This window comes from Falco rusticolus, chromosome 18 (assembly GCF_015220075.1).
Source record: "Falco rusticolus isolate bFalRus1 chromosome 18, bFalRus1.pri, whole genome shotgun sequence".
Taxonomy (NCBI): domain Eukaryota; kingdom Metazoa; phylum Chordata; class Aves; order Falconiformes; family Falconidae; genus Falco; species Falco rusticolus.
Window position 1 is genome coordinate 6,257,339 of NC_051204.1, and position 22,212 is coordinate 6,279,550.

At 42.0% G+C, this 22,212-nt stretch overlaps 1 protein-coding gene and 1 long non-coding RNA gene across 5 annotated transcripts in view; both read left to right on the plus strand.

The window, feature by feature from the left end:
* The window catches only part of MYO1D (myosin ID), a 162,220-nt gene that overhangs the window by 14,745 nt on the left and 125,263 nt on the right, over positions 1–22,212 (plus strand). The gene's annotated exons all lie outside the window — the stretch shown is intronic.
* LOC119158840 lies at positions 10,471–13,255 on the plus strand. Its single transcript, XR_005107988.1, has 3 exons — positions 10,471–10,525; positions 10,956–11,020; positions 12,709–13,255. It is a non-coding gene; the product is annotated as an uncharacterized LOC119158840 (long non-coding RNA).

The window sequence follows — 22,212 nt, forward strand, 5'->3', positions numbered from 1 at the left end:
GCGGTCCTCCCTTCCTCCCTTCCTCCCTTCCTCCCTTCCTCCCTTCCTCCCTTCCTCCCTTCCTCCCTTCCTCCCTTCCCCCTTCCTCCCTTCCTCCCTTCCTCCCTTCCTCCCTTCCTCCCTTCCTCCCTTCCTCCCTTCCTCCCTTCCTCCCTTCCTCCCTTCCTCCCTTCCTCCCTTCCTCCCTTCCTCCCTTCCTCCCTTCCTCCCTTCCTCCCTTCCTCCCTTCCTCCCTCCTCCCTTCCTCCCTTCCTCCCTTCCTCCCTTCCTCCCTTCCTCCCTTCCTCCCTTCCTCCCTTCCTCCCTTCCTCCCTTCCTCCCTTCCTCCCTTCCTCCCTTCCTCCCTTCCTCCCTTCCTCCCTTCCTCCCTTCCTCCCTTCCTCCCTTCCTCCCTTCCTCCCTCCCTCCCTCCCTCCCTCCATCCCTCCCTCCATCCCTCCATCCCTCCATCCCTCCTTCCCTCCTTCCCTCCTTCCCTCCCTTCCTCCCTTCCTCCCTTCCTCCCTTCCTCCCTTCCTCCCTTCCTCCCTTCCTCCCTTCCTCCCTTCCTCCCTTCCTCCTTCCTCCCTTCCTCCCTTCCTCCCTTCCTCCTTCCTCCCTTCCTCCCTTCCTCCCTTCCTCCCTTCCTCCCTTCCTCCTTCCTCCCTTCCTCCCTTCCTCCCTTCCTCCCTTCCTCCCTTCCTCCCTTCCTCCCTTCCTCCCTTCCTCCCTTCCTCCCTTCCTCCCTTCCTCCCTTCCTCCCTTCCTCCCTTCCTCCCTTCCTCCCTTCCTCCCTTCCTCCCTTCCTCCCTTCCTCCCTTCCTCCCTTCCTCCCTTCCTCCCTTCCTCCCTTCCTCCCTTCCTCCCTTCCTCCCTTCCTCCCTTCCTCCCTTCCTCCCTTCCTCCCTTCCTCCCTTCCTCCCTTCCTCCCTTCCTCCTTCCTCCCTTCCTCCCTTCCCTCCCTTCCTCCCTTCCTCCCTTCCTCCCTTCCTCCCTTCCTCCCTTCCTCCCTTCCTCCCTTCCTCCCTTCCTCCCTTCCTCCCTTCCTCCCTTCCTCCCTTCCTCCCTTCCTCCCTTCCTCCCTTCCTCCCTTCCTCCCTTCCTCCCTTCCTCCCTTCCTCCCTTCCTCCCTTCCTCCCTTCCTCCCTTCCCACCATCTGCTTGCTGAGCCCTCCTGCTCTGCCTGTCCCATCAGCGAGCTTGTAGAAGGTGTCAATCGAAACCCTTGTTTCTGAGCATATTTGTATTAACTTTTCCTTTCTAGCATAGTTATCTTACATGTTGTCACCCCTCAGAAATGTTCTTAAGGGCCTTTACTGTTGAGCCAGCACTTGACCCTCTGGAAACCACTGAAGTATTGCTTGCGTTACCCTGGAGCGACTCTTTGCTTTGCTGTTACATTCTGTAATTGTGCATGCTATTAATTATTATCTGTTGCTTCTGGATCCTACTGCAGTATTTGTCAGTCTTTTGCTTTTGGATTTCACATTTGCAGAGTGTAACTAGCCATTCTTTGTGTGGCTTGGATTTTTCTTGCTAGATTTGCCTTAAATTACATCATAGAGAAGAAGTTGAAATAGTAATAATAAATCACCTTCTTATTAAGTAGATAGCATCTACTTGTCTTGGTTTGACATGCTTTCTTACCAAGTGTATTCTGGGATCTCATGAAAACTTATTTATTAGATCATACTTGTGAAGATAGCATGTGAGATTGTTCCTCGTATTCCAAATATAACCATCCTGTGATCTTAATCAACATTTGCTTTAAAACTGTCCAGCTGACTTCCCTGACAAATTTGGCCAACACTAGCATTAACATGAAGGTGGCTTTTTTTTTTTTTTATTATGGACCTATTTCCTTCTTTTCTATGTGCAGCTGTGACTGTGCTAGGAGAGCAATTTAGGAGTTCCTCCAAAGATGACTCATATTTGACAGATCCACGTATACTAAAAATAGGACATGCTATTACAGGGTGTATTATTTAGGCTACTTAATATTTTAAGCAGTAGTCACTGAACTTTAACTGGTAGCCTTCATCTCTGTGCTTGCTTTTTCTTCCCCCATTTGTCCACCTAAAGACAAACCAACCCCCCAGGTGAAGCTGGAGTGTGTCTCCATTAATATTTTTCTGCTACCCTGCCTCCTGTCTGCCTTGATTTTATAACTGGGAGTGGCAGTTGCCCAAGGTCATCTTTCAGAAAGCAATAATGTGTTATTCCTGCCATTGACTCTGCCTCTTGGCTGGTTTCTGTAGACCTCAGACTCCTGCTTGCATCAGCCTGTGGGAGTATTGGTGGTTAATTAGTGTGAGCCACACCAGTCCCGTTTTTTAATTTCTTAGATAGTCCCTGGGTAATCTCCATTTCAATGATAGTTTCACTGTTGCAAAATTACAGCTGCGGCAAGGGCCTGGTTTTGTATTGGTGAACTGACCTGTGGTTCCATTCCTTGCGGGCTGTGCAGATCTCGGAGCTGATAGGATAGGATGTGAGAGAACTGGGGAGAAAACACTTTTAATCTGGAAACTGTGCTGTGCAAGTTCCCTAGAGAGCAAGAACTGGTCTGGTCAGGTACAGAAAATAGTACCTCAGCTACTAGTGTTGTGATCTCTTCTGAGAGCATCATCTACTGAAACATCCAGAAGGAAGGTAAAAATTCCTAATGCCTCATCCAAGGCAAGGTCTTCCTGCCAGAAAGTTCATCGTTGATAGCAGTGTCTGCAGTTGGGTCTTGTGTGGCATTTCTCAACTACTAGTGTGATGAACACACAAATGGAATAGATGTTAAAGAAGATTTGTAGTTGCAATTCTCTTGTCTGCTTAAGACACTCTTTCTCATTCTTTTCTGTTCCCTGGCATTTTGTTGATAACATCTTTGTCCTCTGGGCTGCCCTTTGTAAATTGTTTGTTTGGAGCCAGGAGCAGTGGTCTTTGCTGTATGTATATCAGACAGGTGTTGAAAGAAGAATTGCCTTTGAAATTAATGAGAAGGTTAAATGGCAGGCAATTGTCTCCACTTCTGAATTAAATGACTGAAGCTAAACACTAGAATCTAAATAAACGTGTGAGCTATATATTTCCAGGATGAAATTAGCCTTGTCAGGATGATTCTTTGGGGGGTTTATAATTTACAGAGTTACTTCCTAATATTTACAGATATTACTTCCTAAAAGGAGATTATCTATGCTTTAGTGCTCCCTCGGGGCTCCAACGACATGGTGACCTGTAGGAAACCTAAATGGGTTTATTCTTCTCGATTTAAATTCCTTCAGTCAAAATGGGAATAACTCTTTGGAGTGGGAAAGGTTTTTAGCAGAATCCTGTCTGCTCGGTGGTGGTCCAGCTTCACTGGATTCATGTTCGTTGTGTCACAGGGAGGGATGGTGCTTTTCAGCCCTGTTATTATTAGATATACTCCACCCTTGAAAGCTCCCACTCCTTTTGCTGCTTTTCCCTTCGTGGCTGGCACAGACAAACGTTACGCCAGAGTGTCGGCATGGCCTGCGGTTGCATAACTTACTTGCAGTGGGCTAACCAGCTTTAGCAAAACAGTCATCTTGGACAGATGTTGCAGTGAAGCAATGATTAATCGGGGAAAAATTTTAACAACCTTAAATGGCAGTAAATTTATTTTGGCAGGTGGAGACTGAGAAAGTCATTGCTGCCATGTAGTGGAGTGTTACTCTGAAGAATCGCATTTTATCTGCCATAACACTTTCTCATGCTGTCTCCTGTCTCATACTTTAACCGGAGCAAGAGAACAGTACTGAAATCTCCTTTTTATATATACCTTTCTAACATGTTTGCCATCCATGTGAGAATGTGGAATGGCATTTTTTCAGACCCCCACTAAACATCAGAAGTACTATTGGTTCTTGCTTTGGAGAATGCAGTGAACGTGCTTATGGATAAGGAATGAAACATCCTCCCGAATTGACGTGATGACAGCTATAGCTTTATTCTAAAGTTTGCCTTTTCAAGACATATGAACTGGCATTGCAAATAATGCTGACTATCTTCCGTGAGACTGATTGGATAAAGTGATGTATCAGCTTGCCAGCCTGAATTTTTCGAATATTCTTGTAATAATTTTTCTGGAGGTGAAAAAGTAACTGGGTTCATCTGAGAGCTTTCTTTAATGGTGTCCTGGATTAAGATTGGAGCTTTTTAGATGTGGTGAGATAGTAACCCATATTTAAAAGATCCTTGAGAAGTGAGTGATAAAGGAGAATTGATGGATAATTTTAGCAACTTTCAAGATATGAATTATTTTTTATTCAAAAGCTCCAAATTCTCAGCAGTTCTACTGCTGTATTTGATTTTGAACAGGAATTCAGTTTTGACTTCAGGAGTAGGCTGCTGTCATTTCTCTTTTTTTAATCTCTCCTTGTTGGCCAGCAAAGGTTCTTGTTGGTATATCCGTAAATTTCATGGAAGTTTATTTTACTGAGGCTCTGTTCAGAGCAGAAAGCACTTACCTGAACCCAAATTTTAAATGTTCTAGAAAACTTCCAGCCTCCCTCTCTCAGATTGTAATGGTTAGGTAGGAGGACTATAAATGGCTTTTGAATATTTGTATAATGTTGTTATTGTCCGAGATCCAACGTGTATGCAACCAGCAGGCACAGTGACAGCACTGCTTTCGGTTGTGGTGTTTGTCTTGTGTCCTTAGTCCTTTCTTTAACTAGCAGAAGTGGTAACCTGTATGTTGTTTTCCTACCAACACTGTACTGAAAGTAAATGTAGTCAGCATGCAGGGAACTGCACAACCACTGAAGACCATGTGTTAGAGAAAGTGTTTTCTTTGTAAAAAACAGCATATATTTTATGCAGTCAATCTTTCTGCATACAGATGAGTTCTTAGTCTGGCAGGATGTAATTTCATTTTCCTTAGTAGTTTGATTTCCTTTTGGTTTGTGTGTGCTTAAGCTTGTCACTAGTTTTGTGCTGAATTGATGTTGACTCTAAGGTACTTTTTTAAATAACTCAAGGGAAGGATATTTGTGAAAAGACTGATTTGATTTTTATCTATAGTAAATGCAGGCTATCAAGGGAGCTTAAATACTGAAAGTATAGGCCCATCTGAACATAATTTTCAAAGTGACATTTTGTGGCTGCATATGATGGTTGTAGTTCCTAGTGCAAAGAATCAGCTGGCAGATGCTTTTACTTGTGTTTTTTTTTTTTTTAGTAAGGTCTGAAGGCATAATACACATCTGCAACAGATGAGAGATTGATATGGCTTAAAGAGTTTATGAAGTTTACTTAAAATCTTAAAGCAACTCTAATTTAAGGCATGTTGATTTCTTCAGAAAGCTTTTGTTAGTTTGGATAGAGGCCATATTATGTAAGATACTATTTATTTGGCAACAAAGCAGTGATTTTAACAAGGAAACAGTTTCAAGCTTGATGTCCTCTGCTGTAGCAATAACATTCTAAGTGTCAGTGCATGCAGGAATAAAACATGGGTGAGGTATGGTTATAAAGGCACAGTTTCCTTATTTACGGTATCGCAACAGCTGCGTTTCATTTCCTTCAAGTTACCTTGCTGATCCATGACTATCCTGAGTGCTGATAGCCAGGAAAATGAGAAAACAATCAGGAAAAATTTCTGATTTCACATTATCCAAAGTGCTTTGAGGTTGCAGCCTGCAACTTCTGTGTGTCATTGTCTTGTGGAAAAACTCCGAGAGGTGCCACACAGTCAGTGTGGACTCCGCTGAACAGTGATACAGCTCGAGAGGAATATCTTGTGGGGCTTTACCCAGGATGAGGTGGGGCAAGCCTGCCATCAGAGATGCGTTCAAAGGAACAAGAAATCTAGCACTGCTGGCTCGGTAGCCACAGCTGAGGTGTTTTTAAAATCCCCTTTCCTGATATTGGAAAGAATTGTTAAGGACCTCCTTAAATAATTCTCTTTAACCAGCTACTTCATTTTCCTTAGGATTTTTTCTTTGCCCTAAATGGAGTCAAGGCAGTCTGGAATAACGTGTGGAATTGACAGGCCGTTTTTTTTATTGCAGTTTTCCTTTCGGATGACCTTTAAGCCTTGTGTTAGTTGTATTTCAATTTAGGGAATCCTTAAACTATTTGATATTATTTGGGGGTGGAGGAGACTTAGATAGAATCAGAATTTTGGATGTTTGTTTTCTGATAGTTAATTGCCTTCTTGCATGTCCTCCAAAACTTCACACAGAAAACACTATCAACTGGACTGCTATCAGAGAGTTGGCAGCAGGAGTAGCTTTTAGGGTGAGAGGGTCTGTGGGGCCGAGTGAGGACGTACCAAGCCCAGTGGCAAGTGACTGCCAAGGGCTAGTGCCCTGCTTATGTCCTGCTCAACTGCAGCAGGAGAGAAGAGAAAAGGTCTGGTGCTGAAAATGTTTTGTGTTGCCTGAAAGTACACTGGAGACACAGGATTTCTCAAGATCCTGGGCACATTTTAAGTTTGGAGAAACTGTGCCTAAGTGCAACACCATGGAATGTTCTGGAGAGCAGCTCCTCATTGGGTCATCCTCAACCTCTTCCTCACACATTCAAATTCTGGGAAGGCAAAGCTTGACAAGAACTAGATTGTGTCAAGAGTGACAAGGCTTTTGCCTGTGCTCATCAGTGTGTCTTGGAGTTTCACATTAGTGTCTAATCCTGTTGTGGAAACTTACTTCCTTTTCTTCCTCTTAAGTAATTTTATGATTTGTACAAACTGTTCAGATGATGTTTCGCTACTGTGTTGAACATAAACTTTGGTTTCTCTGAATTCTCCAGCGTTTGCTTCTATATTGGTGAACAGGGATTGAAGGCAGTCCTGGGCCTCAGCTGCTGCTCCAGGCAGCTGTGGGCATCTGCACAAGAGGCAGCTCATCACACCCAACCCCTCCTGCTCAGTCCATCTGCCTTCCCTCCCTCGCCTAGGAGAGCATGGCAGGAGCAGTCATGGAGGATGCTCTGGCACAAAGATCCCACTTTCCTAAGAACAGTCCTGTGTTCTAGTTCAATACCTGTGTGAAAGTTTCACTGAGCTTCTCGGCCCTAAGGCAAAAAGTAGGGATTGTTATCAGTGGTGGAGGAACTAACTTGCTAAAAGTGTTTTTCCTGTTTAATGCTTTTACGGTACTCTGTCTGGGAGGTGGCATCAACTGTCATCTTGGGAAAGGTCAGATTAGTATTCTATGGTCAAGATACTCATATATTTACTGCAGGTTTAACAGGTACTAAAGGGAATGAACCAAGTCAATGTGTTGCTGACAGACCAGCTGCACAGGCCTTGGACAAACTGGCTGAGGGGTTGATTTTCAAAGTTATGCCCCTTTAACTGGAGGTACCAGCCTGGCACAGATTTATTTTGCTATGGAGGGATGTGCAGGTCTTTCTTCTGCTGGAGGGTTTTGTGGTCCACAGGTCACTGGAACTAGTTTACAGCTATTTTTATTGTATTCATTTCCTTCAGATCTATACAGGATGCTTGTTCTTTTAACATCCTACTTTTTATTATGATTATAGATTGTGAGTGCCAGCTGTGAAGGAGGCAATGCCTGTAATTGCAATTCTGCCTTGGAGTGCCTGGCAGCATGTGTCCTTCTATAATGTCAGACCTTTTTTTTTTTTTTTTTTTTGAAACAGACTTTTGTTTGGATGCCTCACTGAATAATCTGTCAATAGCTGAAATAATACCTTGATCCCAGAGTAAGTGGTGCTGCCAGAAATCCTGCTTGCTTGTCTGGCTAGTTCCATGTTCACAGCTAATAAACTGTCTTTGCTCACACTACAGCTCATTTTGCTCCTGAATTGCGCTTTCTCCTATAGATCTGTGCGTGCTGCCTGAATTGGGTTTGTTACCCATTAAAATAACGTATACAAACAACTGCTTGCTCTACTGTTCTGAGCCCAAGTCTGTGCTTGGGTTTATCTCATTCTTCCAGTGCCCCTTGTGAACCTGTGAACTTCCTGGGGGAATTTCATAATGGGAACACCAATGCAGACCACCTGCCTGACTTTTGGCTGAACATGGCTAAAAATCACAGCCTAGCTGGACTTCTCTTTTCGTTGCTTGCAGTTGTGATGTGAAGGTGGTTGTGTCAAATAATTTTCCCTCCTTCCCCTGCCCCCCCCTCTTTTCTTTTTTTTTAATTAAGGTTGGGTACAATGTGAGGGAGAGAGAGGGACATGAGGGGGCCATGAACGAATTCCAGGGTTTGTGAAGCAGCAATAAAAATGCTGTTATAAATGATCAATGGCTTGTAAAGGGTTGCAATCTGCTAATGTAGGTTACTGGGTTGATACCATTGATTTAATAACAGTTCTTTAATCTGTTCAGATACGTTGACAGGCCTTTCAGTTTGAGTATCAGGAACTGGTCCCTTGTGAATTTTTGGTTATTTCTCTGGGTCATTTTAATAGTTGCAAATCCTGTCAAATACCACTCAGCTGCACAGCACAGTGCTATTCCTGGTCAAACCATGAAGACAACAGCCTCAGTAATTGCAGTGGTGTTGAATTTATCATTATCCAACAAGATGTAATTTGAAAATGGGTACTACTGCTTGACCAGTGTGGTAATATAGTTTAGAAGCTTTTAAAATACTACCTTCGGATAACTTTGTTTTGATATGTACTGCTTATATCTGATTAACATGTGATGAAAACATCACATGTGCCCATCTTCTTAGCCTTTGCATTATAATTACACTTTTACAAAGCAATCAATGCTGTGCAGAAACTGAGAAGTACAGCAAGAGCCTAGGTTTAAATAACCAGTTGCACACGTCTGTGCAGTTTTTGAACATGCCATATGGCGTGTGATGTATGGTACTTTGTGTATTAACAGTTGGTCAGTGTATTATGAAGTCTGTGGTGTCATATGATTGTGTTAGTTTGCACTAGAGAGGCTGCTCTTAAGAAGAAAGGACTGTCTGTTTATAAACCTGTGGAGAAAGAAGTGTGTTACACAGTCAGTGCAGTTTCACGTTGCTGCTCGCACCAGTGGAGCTTAGTTATGTGCTCTCCTTTGAAATATCTTTGGAAACAGAATTAAAGCAGATGATCAAGGAGGGACTTCAGGAGCAAAGCACTCTGAACCATCCAGTTGAAACAAGAATATGAGTACTGCCTTCATTTGGAAGGGGATAATCAGGAAGGAGGCCAGCAATAAATGATCAGAAAGAACCGCAAATTTCTGAAAGTCTCCCTAGTTTGTGGAGATTGTTTTGTGTTGTGTGTACATTGTTGTACTGCCTGGAACTGCAACGGTGCTTTACGTTGGCAGTAACACCTGCGTGTTAGCACCATCATCTTTCCCTACTTAATGAGGTAGATGGAAGGCTTAAAAACATAGTCAATCAGCAGTAAGTTAATGTTTAGTTTTAGTAATACTTGTTCTATTTCCTGTACTTTTAATCCTCAGTTGCCCAGAGTGGATGATCTGGTTGCAAATTAACCACACCATTGACAAATGAATATGGGAGCTCCACTGAGAAGCAGCTCTGTCCTGGCAGAGTGCAGCCGCCTAGGCATGGTGCTGGGAGAATGTGCCTGTGCTTCTCTCTGGCTGAGGCTGTTTTCTCACCTTGTGGAGCTCCAGCTAACAAAGCTGCAGAGCTGAGGTGGCTGTATGCAGAGCTGCCTTTTGCCACCATATTCTCAGTGCAGGGACCCTAGGGAAGAAGCTTCAGAGATCTCCTAGCAGGAAGTGAACCCCACTTCTGCAACATGGACACCATACAGGAGCTAGTGATGTTAAAGAAGTCTTTATATAGGCAGTGGAAACCTGGGCGATGCAGTTGATGAATCAGCCCCAGAATTTCATCTGCCTGAATGCTGGTAGCTAGTAGAAGGCTTATGGCAGTGTGCTGGTTAACATGGATGCAGGACTGGCAGGCTGGAAATGCAAGCACTGCTCCCCACAGGGGTTTGGCAAGCTGGCTTTGTCCTGCGGGGCTACTCAAATTAAAGAAAAATGTAACCTGGCCTACATTACGGTGCCTCGTGGGAGCAGCCACGGTGTGTGGTGCAGAATGTGGACTGTTGAAGAGCTCTGAGAGTGTGTATGTGCAAAGACCTGTTGAGGAAGATCCCTCTCTGAGGACTGCTGCAGATGCTAGGCCATGTGACTGGCAGAAACATCTGCTTGAGAAGGAGCTATCGAAGATGCTGTGCTTGTGAGCTGCCTTGCATCAACTGGCCTATAGAAGAAGAATCTCCCCGCAGTGGATCACAAAGATGATATGGATGTTGCTGAGGTAGCCTTTGTGTAAAAGCTAGATTCGTAACATTAATGATGGGACGAATGGGGGAGGTGGTGCTCCTCTTGAAGAAGCCTGGATCACCTTGCAGATGGAATCCAATTATACAAAACACTGAGCCATTTGTTTACAGGTGAGTAATGTGCTGTAAATTACGAGGTCATGGATTAGTGGCAGAGGATGATTAGAGGACACTACATGCACAAGTGATTACCAGCCACCAGTTCAGTGTGCTTCTAGAAAACATTCATGAGGCTCAAGGATGCAGTGGGAGGAGATGCATCAGTAAAGACAAGGAAGTGTTGGTATGGCTTCATAAAATACTAGCAGGGTTTTGTTTTAATAACTACAAACAGTTTTGTTTCTCTGTATTTAAAATAGGGTAAATTATAAGAAATAGAGATGGTTATTGGGATGAAGAGTTACTAGTGGTTTGTGGGAATACATAAATAAAGTAAATAAAGTTTGACTTGTTTAAACTAGAAGTGGAGAAGCAAACCCTCAAACTTGAGCTGATGGAATTACACTTTTTTCTGTTATCGCCTCTCCTTCCAGCCTTCCTTCTCTACCCACTTCTCACTCCCTGCTATCCCCACCGAAAAAAGGGGGGAGAGAAAGATTTTAAGGAGTAACACTGGTAAAGCAGCACTAGGTAGTAGAGGGGAAATTGTGAGTTATCGTTGCTGGTTGGTTGCACAGGTTTAGGTTTTTGTTTATATTGATCCTGTGTTCTAGGATTTCCACTTAGTGTTTGCAGAGGCCATGCAGGAATCCTTCATCCTGGCACAGTGCTTTGGCTGGTGGGTGTCTATTGTTCTCTTCTCCAGATGAGCTGCAGCCCAGATGAGATATTTTCAGGGTGATCTGCCTCTTCAAGTAGTGTTAAACTGTTTTGGATCCCTTGTCTGTCTTGCTTGAGGTTACATCAACAGATTTGGACTCAGGAAAGGATTTTTCTTGTATCAGGTTACTGGACAGTTTAGAAGGGTTTTTGCGTGGCCCATTTCCTAGAACCATTTTTTCCCTCCTGAACTGTATTTCTTTAAGGACTGAGACAGAAATTTCACTATGCAAGCAAGTAGCTTCAACAGATGAAGCTTGCTTGTGTGAGAGAAAAAGTAGAAGAAATAATTAGCTGGTTTTTATCTGCTGTGACCTGGGACTTTGAGAGAAGTGAAGATATGGTGTTAATAATCGTCCTTATTTCCTGGCATTTGCTTATCAGTGTTAACGACCTATGCACCATAGCAGCAACTTGTCAAAGCCTCTGATTTTTCTGTATGTAGGACATCTCCTTAACTGTTAATGCGAGTCTGTACTCTGGTTAAAAAGCCAAAGGAGGGGTACTCAAGATGAGTGTGGATATGAAGTGTCAAATTCCTTTGTTCTCTTTCTCAAAGGACAGAGATGCGAACAGGAAATAACTAAGCTTTATTTCTTCTTCTGTAAGTCTCTCTTGAATATATTTAGGAGGAAAAGAGTCATTTCATAAATACATTCCACTCTCCTTTTGACAAAACCAGGATTTGTAGTAATTTTTTTGGCACTGCATGAAAGTGCTATGAATGAATCGCTGGAACCCTGGCCTTATCTGCAAGTGCATCAAACCATTTCATTATATCCCAAAGCTATAGATGCATTTTCTTACTGGATTGTGTAAGTAAAAAAGAAATAGACCATGCAAATTCTGTAGTCAGTGGACTGGATTTGGATGTGTACACAGTAATGTACACAATAATGTAGTAGTGACTGTTGCAGTAAAATTTATTAAATATTTAAAATGCAAGTAGTAAGGGTTGTGGATGTTGTGGGTTGAAACTCTTTCATTAAGAGGTGTGGAAGACAGTGTTATGCTTGAGCCAGATCTGAACAGAATTTCTTTAAATAACAAAAGGCCACTTTGGGGAGAGAATGCCAGCTTTGCTGCTGCTTCTTATCAGATAAATGTGCATTTTACGTGGGTTTTACAGCACTGAAGTCATGGTATGTGTGTTTTGATATGTAATGGTTGACAGTTGTATTCCACTATGGATTGCTAGTAGATGCCTAAATATATCGATTCCCCATGCTTTCCAAATATGAAAGCAAAGTCTTTTGAGAAGTTTGAAGCCTTCAGTTGTTTTCAGAAGTCCTTGGAAAACTGGCAATAAATCCATTTCGTTCATTTGTTATTGCTGGTGGGAGGATGATTGCTAAGCATGTTGGGGAGCTGATATGTGAATGTTTCTAATTACTAGTAATTCAGTAAGATCTGTATTATTCCAACTGTGCAAGTGTTGATGAGATATCCAACCATTTCTTCTGCCGCATGTATGAATGTGAGGGTAACATGAATCTCTTAACTTAAACATAGAAAAATAACATAGAAAAGATTATTTTTTCCATGTAATAAGTGAATTCATGTATATTTTTGAAAGATTTAAAGAGATTGACAGCTTGTGACTGTCAGACTTGTTGATTCAAAGTGTATTTCTTTGTTCCCTTGCAGTATGTTGCTGTTCTACCAAGGCATAGCAACTGATTGCTCACAGGAGGCAAAAAGAAACATAGCTGCATTTGGAGGAGCATGCATCATAGCTCTGAAACATTATTTAATTTTTTTTTTCAGAAATCTGTTTTAATTAATTTCAAAATGAATTTGAAAACCTGTGCTGCTATTATTGGAAATAACAGTTACTTTCAGCCATTATTTGAAGCTGCAACATGTATGTCACAGCCATGGAATAATGCTGTTTGGAAGGGACCTGTGGAGGTTGTTTCATCTAACGCCCTGCTTTAAAGTGGACCAACTGCTTTGTTACTGGTGTCGAAAATGAATGTAGTAATCCTGGAAGTGAGCAGCAGTGCAGGTTTACTTTGTGCTGCTGGTTTTGAGTGTGTAATTAGATCTGCCAAAGCTGAGAGTATGCACTTGACCACCACTGTAGGCTAAAATTGTGTTTTCAGTAAATAATCTGTGGCTGAAAACTTTGTTATTAAACTTTTTGATAAACAGTGTAACATTGCTCTGACTTTTGGTGATTGTCACTAACTAATGCTCGTTACCTAACAAATGATATTTCACAGTAGTAGTAGCCTGTCTGAGTTCTTGGGCTGATATGTTGTCTGAAAAATATCTGTTTTAAATAATTTCACAGGGCTCTGAATTCCGCCGGCCTTGAATTAAAAATGTGATGACATGGTAAAGTAATCTTGGCTTGTGTAAGATGATTTGTAGCTTTTTTACAGGTTATCTGCATATTAATTGTGACTGGTATTTGTGCTGTCTCACAATATTATTTGAATAGCCTTTCAGCTTCTGAGTGGGAGCTATCTTGACAGAAAAAATATGTAAAATCTAAAGGAAGTAAATGAACACAATCTTTCTGGTCATAATTTAACATGATAAAACAAGCAGCATGTAAATCAAGTAATCTGTTTTAATAATCAAACCGTTTAAGTCCTTTTCCATATTGCTAATGTTCCCCTTGCATTATCATTGTTTAACAACTCAGGTCAGTTGGCATTTAGAAATTCACTCCTTTTGCAATGAGTGCATAAATAACGGCATTCCTACTGCTCAAATGTTTTTCCATTCAAAGAACATAAAGCAAAATACTTAAGATTTTTGTGCAAATTTACTTATCTTGCCTATCCTACCCTGCATTTCCATATCCACAAAGAAGTTTGAAGACTTCCCATATAATTTCTTCTCTTCCCTTTTTAAAGTATTCTTTTCAGTGAGAGGGAGAGAGATCCCGATGCTGAACCTGCCAGATGAATCACACTCATGACTTCAACTGAAAGTGCTACATTTGGTTGCAGTAAAAAAACCCCTGTATTTATAAATTGAACTTTTGGTAAAATATTAGTTGCTTTTTACTTGGAAGAATAAACCTTGTGTATTTAGTAAGCCTCTTCAGCACTGATATGCATACTCAATCTCATTTCTCTAGGGCTTGAGGGTTTGTCTTCCAGGGCATCTGCTGCTTGATTCTTGCTTACCAGGGAGAGACTGAGAGATGGTGAAGGAGGGATTTCACTGCAGTTCTGGTTCAAATGGCTGTCAGGTGACATAAAGCTTTTCCAATACAAAACAGAAAATACAAGAAAAAAAGTCTCACAATAAACCCGAGCAAAGTCTATGACTAAAATTGGGAAGCTTTTCCTGACTAGACATGCTTTCAAGGAAACATGAGGAAAAGTCTTTTCTTTCAGCCTGAATAGTTAGTGGACATATTGTGGTGAAATGTCTTTGCTTTGTGATTTGCAAACCTAGTTTTCTGCTCCATTGCTTATGACTCTTTCATAACGTTAGCTGCCTGAAGTTGTTGGTAGCTGTCCTGCAGGAATGGTGTCAGTGATAATCTGGACTTGGAGTGGCCGAGATCATGGCTGTCCATCGTTGTCCCTTCAGCAGACGTGGCAGAAGGGAATCTGGCAAAGGAGCTGGATGGGCAGCTGTAGGTGGAATAGCTTCAGCTGTTGCTTTGAGACTCAGCAGTTTGTCTGCCGAAGCCCTTAACTGGTAACCTAATGTGCTGCTAGGACAGTTTACAAGCCAAAACCACAAGAGCTGTGTTAAGTCACGATATGCTGTAAAACACATAAAATGCCTGAAGAAGTCTGCCTGGTTATATGGCCAGAAAACAAACAGTCCTGTTTGAGGACTACATACTCAGTATTTGTTTTTAGGTGAGATGGTGCAGAACACTGTAACAAATCTAAAAGAAATCCAAATTATGCAGAAACATAAGTGATATTTGTGCATTATTTGTATGTTTTGTATTATTTTTGCGTTATTTGCATGGCCTGTGTTAGTACAAATAAGGCATCTAATTTTATTTTAGATCTAATGTTAGCAAAGGACTAAGCAAGCCTTTTGGAGTGCTTGCAGCTGGTATACTGTATTTTAATAGTGCAAGATGATTCTTGGTTTTTTTGAGCCCCATATCAAAACAATACTGTATTCGGGAGACTCCAGCAGCATTCATAGATCAGCACTGGGCACGAGCTTAACAAATGCAGAATATTCCTTTACAGCAGAACAATGAAGCATCTGAACATCAGCATCTCATGGCCAGCTGACAGCAAAAGGAGTCTCTGAGCTCTACAAAGAAAACCTGTGAAATACTGTGGTTGTACCTTGGCATCTACGCTTGTGGGATAGCTAGAGGTGTAGTTAGACATCAATACGAAGTTATGTTAATGGTGCAGTGTGTACAGAAAATTGGGAAGGTGGTATAGTGTATATATATATGTGTAAGAAAGAGATGGCTTAGAAAATAATGTTGAAAGTCATCAGTACAGTTGCTGATGTGGCTTCAGGTTATGTTTGTGTATACAAGGATGCTGGTGTATCAAGGGTCATCAGCAGTGATGTGAATGGTTTTTGTCTCCTGAAATTACTGGAGAAGTCAGGAGCAAGTAACAGGGTATCAATCATGATCTTTGTTTTTCTGCATGTTTCTTGGTCTTTCTGTTGAGTTGCAGGGCTTTATAGTTCCTTCAGCATCCCTTGGGAGAAAAGTTGTTATTCAGAAATATAAGCTAGTCCTTGCCTGGGCACTTTTCAGACAAACCTACTGTTGCAGAATTCCTGCACCACTGAATCGGGGAGATGAAATCAGATGCTAACTTCTGCAAGATGCAAATCTGTCCAACCACCAGTCATTAGTCTAGTTTTTGCCTTTTGTGCTGCAATTTTGTCCACTGATATATTTGAACCTTTAACACAGCGGTATGTAATCTGACAAACAAAGCTGAATTCCCAAAAATGAAGGCCGAGATAATCATACCGTGGCAGGTTACTATTAATGTGGGTACACAGTTTGGAAAGAGAAGGTGGTGGTGGAAGGTGAAGCATCTTTTTGTAAGTACATAAATGCTGTAACACCAAAGTGGAGGGAACATAATGGATCATGAAGTCAGTTGCTGGTCAGTGCAGAAAGAGCCAGATCTAAACACATCCATAAAATAAGTTCAGTAATACCCAGCTGGGCACAATGGTCCTGGCAGCTTCTGTTGAAATGCCCTTCCAGGGCTGCCTCCCTGACAGCGAGCTTGCAGTTTCAAGCCTGTGTTGGCCAGGGTAAGTCCGTTCCCATTTTAGTTTTGTATGGGCCTGTGTAGTTTTTTGTTTAATTAGTTCCTCTGGCTACCTGGCAAGGTGATATTCATCTACCAATGTATTTGTAGAGTAATTACTTCCACCTTTTCCTCCTCCTCAGTAGTTTTGAGTCTTATGTACTTGTCAGTTCTCTTACATGACAAGCTCAAGGTTCTTCTGCACATGTGCTCCAATTCACTTCACATGTGATTGGAGCAGATGGAAGAACCTACCTGACCTTTGAGTGTTCTTTTTCTTTTTACTATCCTTTTACAGATTATGTGCTTTTATTTTACAGATTAAAAAGTGAAGAGATGATGGGTGGATAGCAGTCTGTTGCTGTCCCAGGCCTGGCTTTACTCTTTCCTGGGTAGATCCAGGATCATGGGATAATTCAGCCTCAGGAGGTCATTCAGGGCAGCCTCCTGCTCAGAGCAGAGTAATATGATTACTGCATTAGGATTTTACAGTGTTCCAGCCAGACTTTTCACATGGGAAGTGGGAGTGTGCTTTACTGCTCTAGGCCGAGAAATCAGGAGCAAGCTTTTTCCTCTACCTGTGCTCGATAGGAACTTTCTCATGCGTGCATTGGAATAAAACCACAAAGCATTATGTTGTCCTGGAAGCTTCTCAAAGAACTTCCTTTTGTCTCATTATCTATTTCAAGTCTGCTTGTGCCTTCTTATGCTTCTAGAGACCTAAAGAGTATGCAGTGCTTCACTGCTGTAGGAGAGACGGCTCGGTCCTGTCTGACACAAATAGAAATGAAAGTTCACTGATTCCAGTGGTTTGGCATTTTTTCAGTGCAAAGTTAGGACTTTAACTTCATGTTTAAGGAGAGGGACTTTAATATTATTCCCATTTCTAGCTAGCTATGTTTCACGCGTTTAACCTTTATTCAGTGTTCATTAGAGCTAGCTTAGCATCCATCTTCCATTTACCTTTCCCCTGACCTTACCTGGTGGGTTTGCAGAGCTGCATAGATGACTCGAGGGTCAGCTGTGTTGAAGCTGAATAAGCCTTGTAAAACTACAGTCGGTTTGCTTAAATGTTGGTTTGTTGAGGAAGATGTGGCACCAGACACTCGTAGTTTACTGTTTTCTTTTGAAAAAAAAATTTACAAAGGACTCTTTTAACCTTATTTCCAAAGCTGACTGAAAATTGCAGATGAATGAAGTATTCCTCACCCTGCCTTTTCTGCTCCCTCTGTACAGGAAAGGAGTGGTGCAGAATGCGCACTGAATGGCATTTCCTATTTTGTTAAACTGGCAACATCTGAAAACTGAATCCATGCAAGGACAACTGCAAGCAAAAATTTCATCTGTGTGTTAAATTAACTTAAATTCCAGGTTTTATGTCCCTCGGGTTGGATCAAAACATTGTAGACATGCATATTTAGAATCGTGACAGACTTGGATTGTTTTCCTAGCACAGGGAGGTAATACTGACTGGACAGTTTATTTGGTTTGTTTTTCCAAGTGCAGCAAGAATATTTTAGCTATAGTTCTGCCAACGCAAATCCTGTTTATCTGAGTTCTCTTCTGATGGGGTTGATTTGCTATAATAGTTTGAGTAATTTATTGAAAGACTTGAATGTCATTCTTTCCTGCTTGACAGCTGATTTTTGTTTTGAGCTTTACCTAAAATAAAGTCTTCAAGTAGCACTGAATTCCTAGTGGAGAGACCTGGTATCACATATAAAAGGCACAATCGTCTGACATACCAGTTGAAGTGTGCTTAAACAAGCTTGAGAAGAATAGTTGTTGCTTTGTGTCAATGCTATACGTTCTTGTATTTAAAAACAGGTAAATAAGTAAGACTTCTGTCAGTGAAATCCTAAAAGTCCTTTCCTTAGTGAACACATCCTAAAGGCCCGTCCTTGACTATCTACGTGCATCTCTTCATGAACACGAGTTTTAATTAAAATGTCTTCATGCATGTTTGCAATGAGAACGGAGTCAAAGCTTTCAGTAATGGATTTTTAATGTATGTATTTGGTGGTAAAAATTAAATAACCTAAAATCACAGTGGGTGTTTGCAAAAGGAAAAGGAATTGTCCCTCTTCATGTGCCAAAGAGGTGTATAGTTGCTAGATCGTTCTTCTTCCCCCGCATAAAGGAGGAAGGAAGAAAAAGCAGTATGCTCATACTAAATATTTCAGTTTGTGCTTTGGAATTACTAAGTTGGAAATGGATCATAGTTTGCAACCATTGTCTTTTATTCTTTTAACCTTCATGGTACTATGTTAGCTATTGACTATCTAGTGCAGGCTGATGCATCTGTAGCATTTCCGTACTTGAATTATTTGCTTTTTTTGTTAATGATTCCTTTACTTTAACCGCTGCTGTACAGTTAAACTGAAAGTCCGTCTTCAGCTGATGGCTGCGTTGTGACTTCTTGTTGTGAAGATGTTCTGTTTCTGGAGCATCAGGGAGCCCTGGGGGTCAAGAGCCTGACAGAGCACCTGCTAATGTAGGAAAGCTTGAGTGTGTCTGCATGTATGTAAAGCAGAATATGATGTCAATCTGTGATCGCGGGTGAGAAAGGAGTAGTTCCAGATGAGAGAAAGCCTTTTCCCAGGAGGAAGTGATCCATAATACCGATAGCCTACACTTCAGCTCTCTGAAAGTAACAGAAAATGGGATGACTGGTGACTTAATGTGTTTTTTCCAGCAGTTGTTCTACTCCTCGGGTGTTAGACAGGTGGAGGGAAAGACTGGCAAAAACGTGTTTCTGAGGAGCTGTTTCACAGCCCAGTGAAACCCAGCCCGTGATCTCACTGCGGACTGATCCCCTGGTAGCTGGCATGGGTCATTTCAGAAAGTATGCTGAACTCTAGAGACAGCAATAAGCCTGCAGAGTGCTCCTGCTCTCTGTGATCCTAACAAACTTCTATTTATCTTTTAGTACGGAGGAGTTACCATGTAAATGATTAATTAGAAATTCCCTTTATAATTTGAATTGCAGCATTTGGAGTGCAATTGCATGGTAGGATGCCTTTGTTTAACAGTCTGCATTCTGCAGATGTTGTTTTGGAGTATGGGTTCCAAGTCTTGCCAACTAACTCTTTTTCTTTATTTGTACTGAGTGCATTTGAAGTTGCATCATTTCCTCGGTAAGAACAGTTTTATTTTTGACTGGAGTGTTTGTCAGGTGGGAGAAATCCTAAATGTGAGTGCTCTCTGGTGGTGAACATTTCTGCTTCAGTTTTCTGGTTTCTGCAGTGCATTTTCTACTGGCAACTGAATGTGAACATGGGATGGCTGGACTTATGGATATATATTTTTTTTCAACTCCCTTTCCCTAAAAATAAAAACTACAAAACAAAGTAAGAGCCTTTTTCTTGCCTTGGCAGTCCTCTTTCCTGGACAATAATTTCTATGCTTTCAGATGATTTATGTTCTGTGACTTACGGATTTATATTTTCCCAGTATCAATCAGTGTTTTAACAAGGTAATAAAAAATAGTATAAAAAATTCTCATGAAAGAACTGATGTTTCTCATCAGTATAACATACAGGGATTAAATACGGTGACTTTCTTTTTGGTTGCTGAGCTAGTGGAAAATTCAGAAGATACTGATACAGAAATTATTCCAATAGAAACATTACAGGGAAATCTTTTCTCCTCAGAGTTGTAGCACAAGATGTGGTTTCCATGACGCATACAAACCAAGGTTTGACCGTGGGGTGTCGACCCCTAGGAGTAGATACAGGGGAGCCTTTTATGTAGTGTGCTGTAGATGGTTTTTAATAACAAAAATCCAGTTCTGTGTGTTCTGTGCTGGGTACTAAAATGATTATGCTATCCTTTAGGTTGATGAGCTTTCCCTTGGTGGAGTGCAATGCCCCAGCTGATAAGCCTTTCTGGATAGCTTCGATGTCTTGCTTTGCCACCTTGCTGTGCAGAAGAATAATGATTTGACACAGCTTGGTCTGCTGTCATTGGTTGTTTTCTTAAGTTTTCATGAGTTCTTTTTGGGAAAGGAAAACCACAAATCTCACACTGAAGCAATGCAGCTAGGAAAACAGCCGCTGCTGTTCTTGGCCTGCTGCTGTGCTGAGCTGTGCTATCTGATGAAAAGAGGCTTTATCAGCAAGGAGGGGTGAGGAACCACGAGCGACAGCTCCTTTTAGGACCATCGAAGCACAGCTCTGGAATTTTAACTCCGCTAATAAGAAGTAAAGAAAAATGAACAGAGGTGTAAACGTGGGTGTCAGTTGTTCATAAACCCTGTTCCTTAAAGCCAATCTGGAGAGATGCCCACCTGTCAAGCCTGGAGATGGACCTAGTCTCCATCTGCCTTTTGCCACAGAGATTGTAGACACAACTGGTCAGAGTCTAGTAAAACCTTTTAAAACTTGACTTCGAGACCAAATGTGAGGTCTGTGGCTTACACCCAGAGCTGCCAGGGGAGCGAGCAGGCAGTATGGCAGAGTGCTGTATGTGCCACATCACAGCTGTAGGGCTCCGAAGCCACCCTGCACCCCAGTCCCCCTCTGCAGCCGTGTGCCTGCAGGGCCGGTGGTGGGTTGGGCTGGTGGAGCCAAATCTCTCGGTTCTGCCTTTCGAGGCAGGCGGGGATGCTGAACTGTCAAGGGAGGAAACTTAAACTGTGCTCTGCTACTGAAAGTTTACATAATTCATTGCTTAAGGAAGAGGTCAAAGTACTGGGTACTGTGATGCTGACTTGGCACGACACTTCAGCAGAGCTGTGCTTTTATTTCTTTCTCCTTGGCAGCTAAAATGCACCCCCTTAACCCCTCTGTGCTGTCCATGGACTGTCTGGCTGTGCATCTGGCAGTACAGGGGGGCTTAAAACCTCACCCTGAAACTGCTTTATCTTGATCATTCATAGTGCCTTCAGCGGTGGTTGTGTACCTGCTGTGCAGTAGCTTTTGGAGAGCAGGGTGTATGTTCTCCATTGCTTGCATTTTTTGGATGGCCCATCTCCAGAAAGATGGGAAGGATTCTGCTAATTTTGATGTCCTTGTAATGGTTTCCGTTACATATGTATGTCCCAGTGTGATTCGATCTCCTTGATCGAAACAGTGTTGTGTGTGTGTGGTTTTTTTTTTAAGTGCTCCTCTGTATATGTAGAGTCCCTGGTGCTCCTGAGAGGGCAGAAGACAGCAGCCTGGTATCCGATCCCTCCGCACACACACGTCTTCTGCCTGTTTGGTATCTTTCAAATGCCACAATTTCCAGCTGCTTTGTGCTTCAAATAATTAAAACTAGGGATGGGAAGTGACAAGGACTGTGTGTGTGAGGCTTCCCGTGTACCCGAGTCTGTGTGATTCTGTTTTTGCTTAGTGTAGTTGCCTATGTGTTACCCATAATTTTTGTTACGATATTTACTGGCCTGCGGTTCATATTGCTGCTGCTGGCCTTATCTTTTCTAACACACTTTTGGTAGCTTTCAAACAGCATATGCCTCTAAAATAGAAAATACTTTTGCATTTTAAGCTTGCTAATGCTTTGGGAAATACGTATCAGGACTACCTGCAGTTAAAACAATGCAGGAACAAAAAGATTTTTTACAATTCTTGTGTCTTTTTAGTGAAGTATTTCTGGAGGAGGCTAGAATTAGAGGCAAAAATAATTTTTAGAAAGTGGAATGCTGGTTGCTGAATTCTATTTCTTCAGTTTTATTACACCTGCTAAAAACTAACACTGCCAAGATGCTGCAGAAAATTCTCAAATGAACAATAGAAAATGTCAAGCTCGTCACCACATGGGGGTGGTAATAAATTCGATAAACTAATAGTGGAATTTGTGCAGAGTCCATCAAGCGTTGGAAAGGTCCGGGTGCTCTGTAGAGGTGTTGTGGTGCCATCTAATGTTGGAAGATTTAAATACAGGATGCAGACCTATTTAATAGTAGAAATGCCATCGTTTGCCTGTT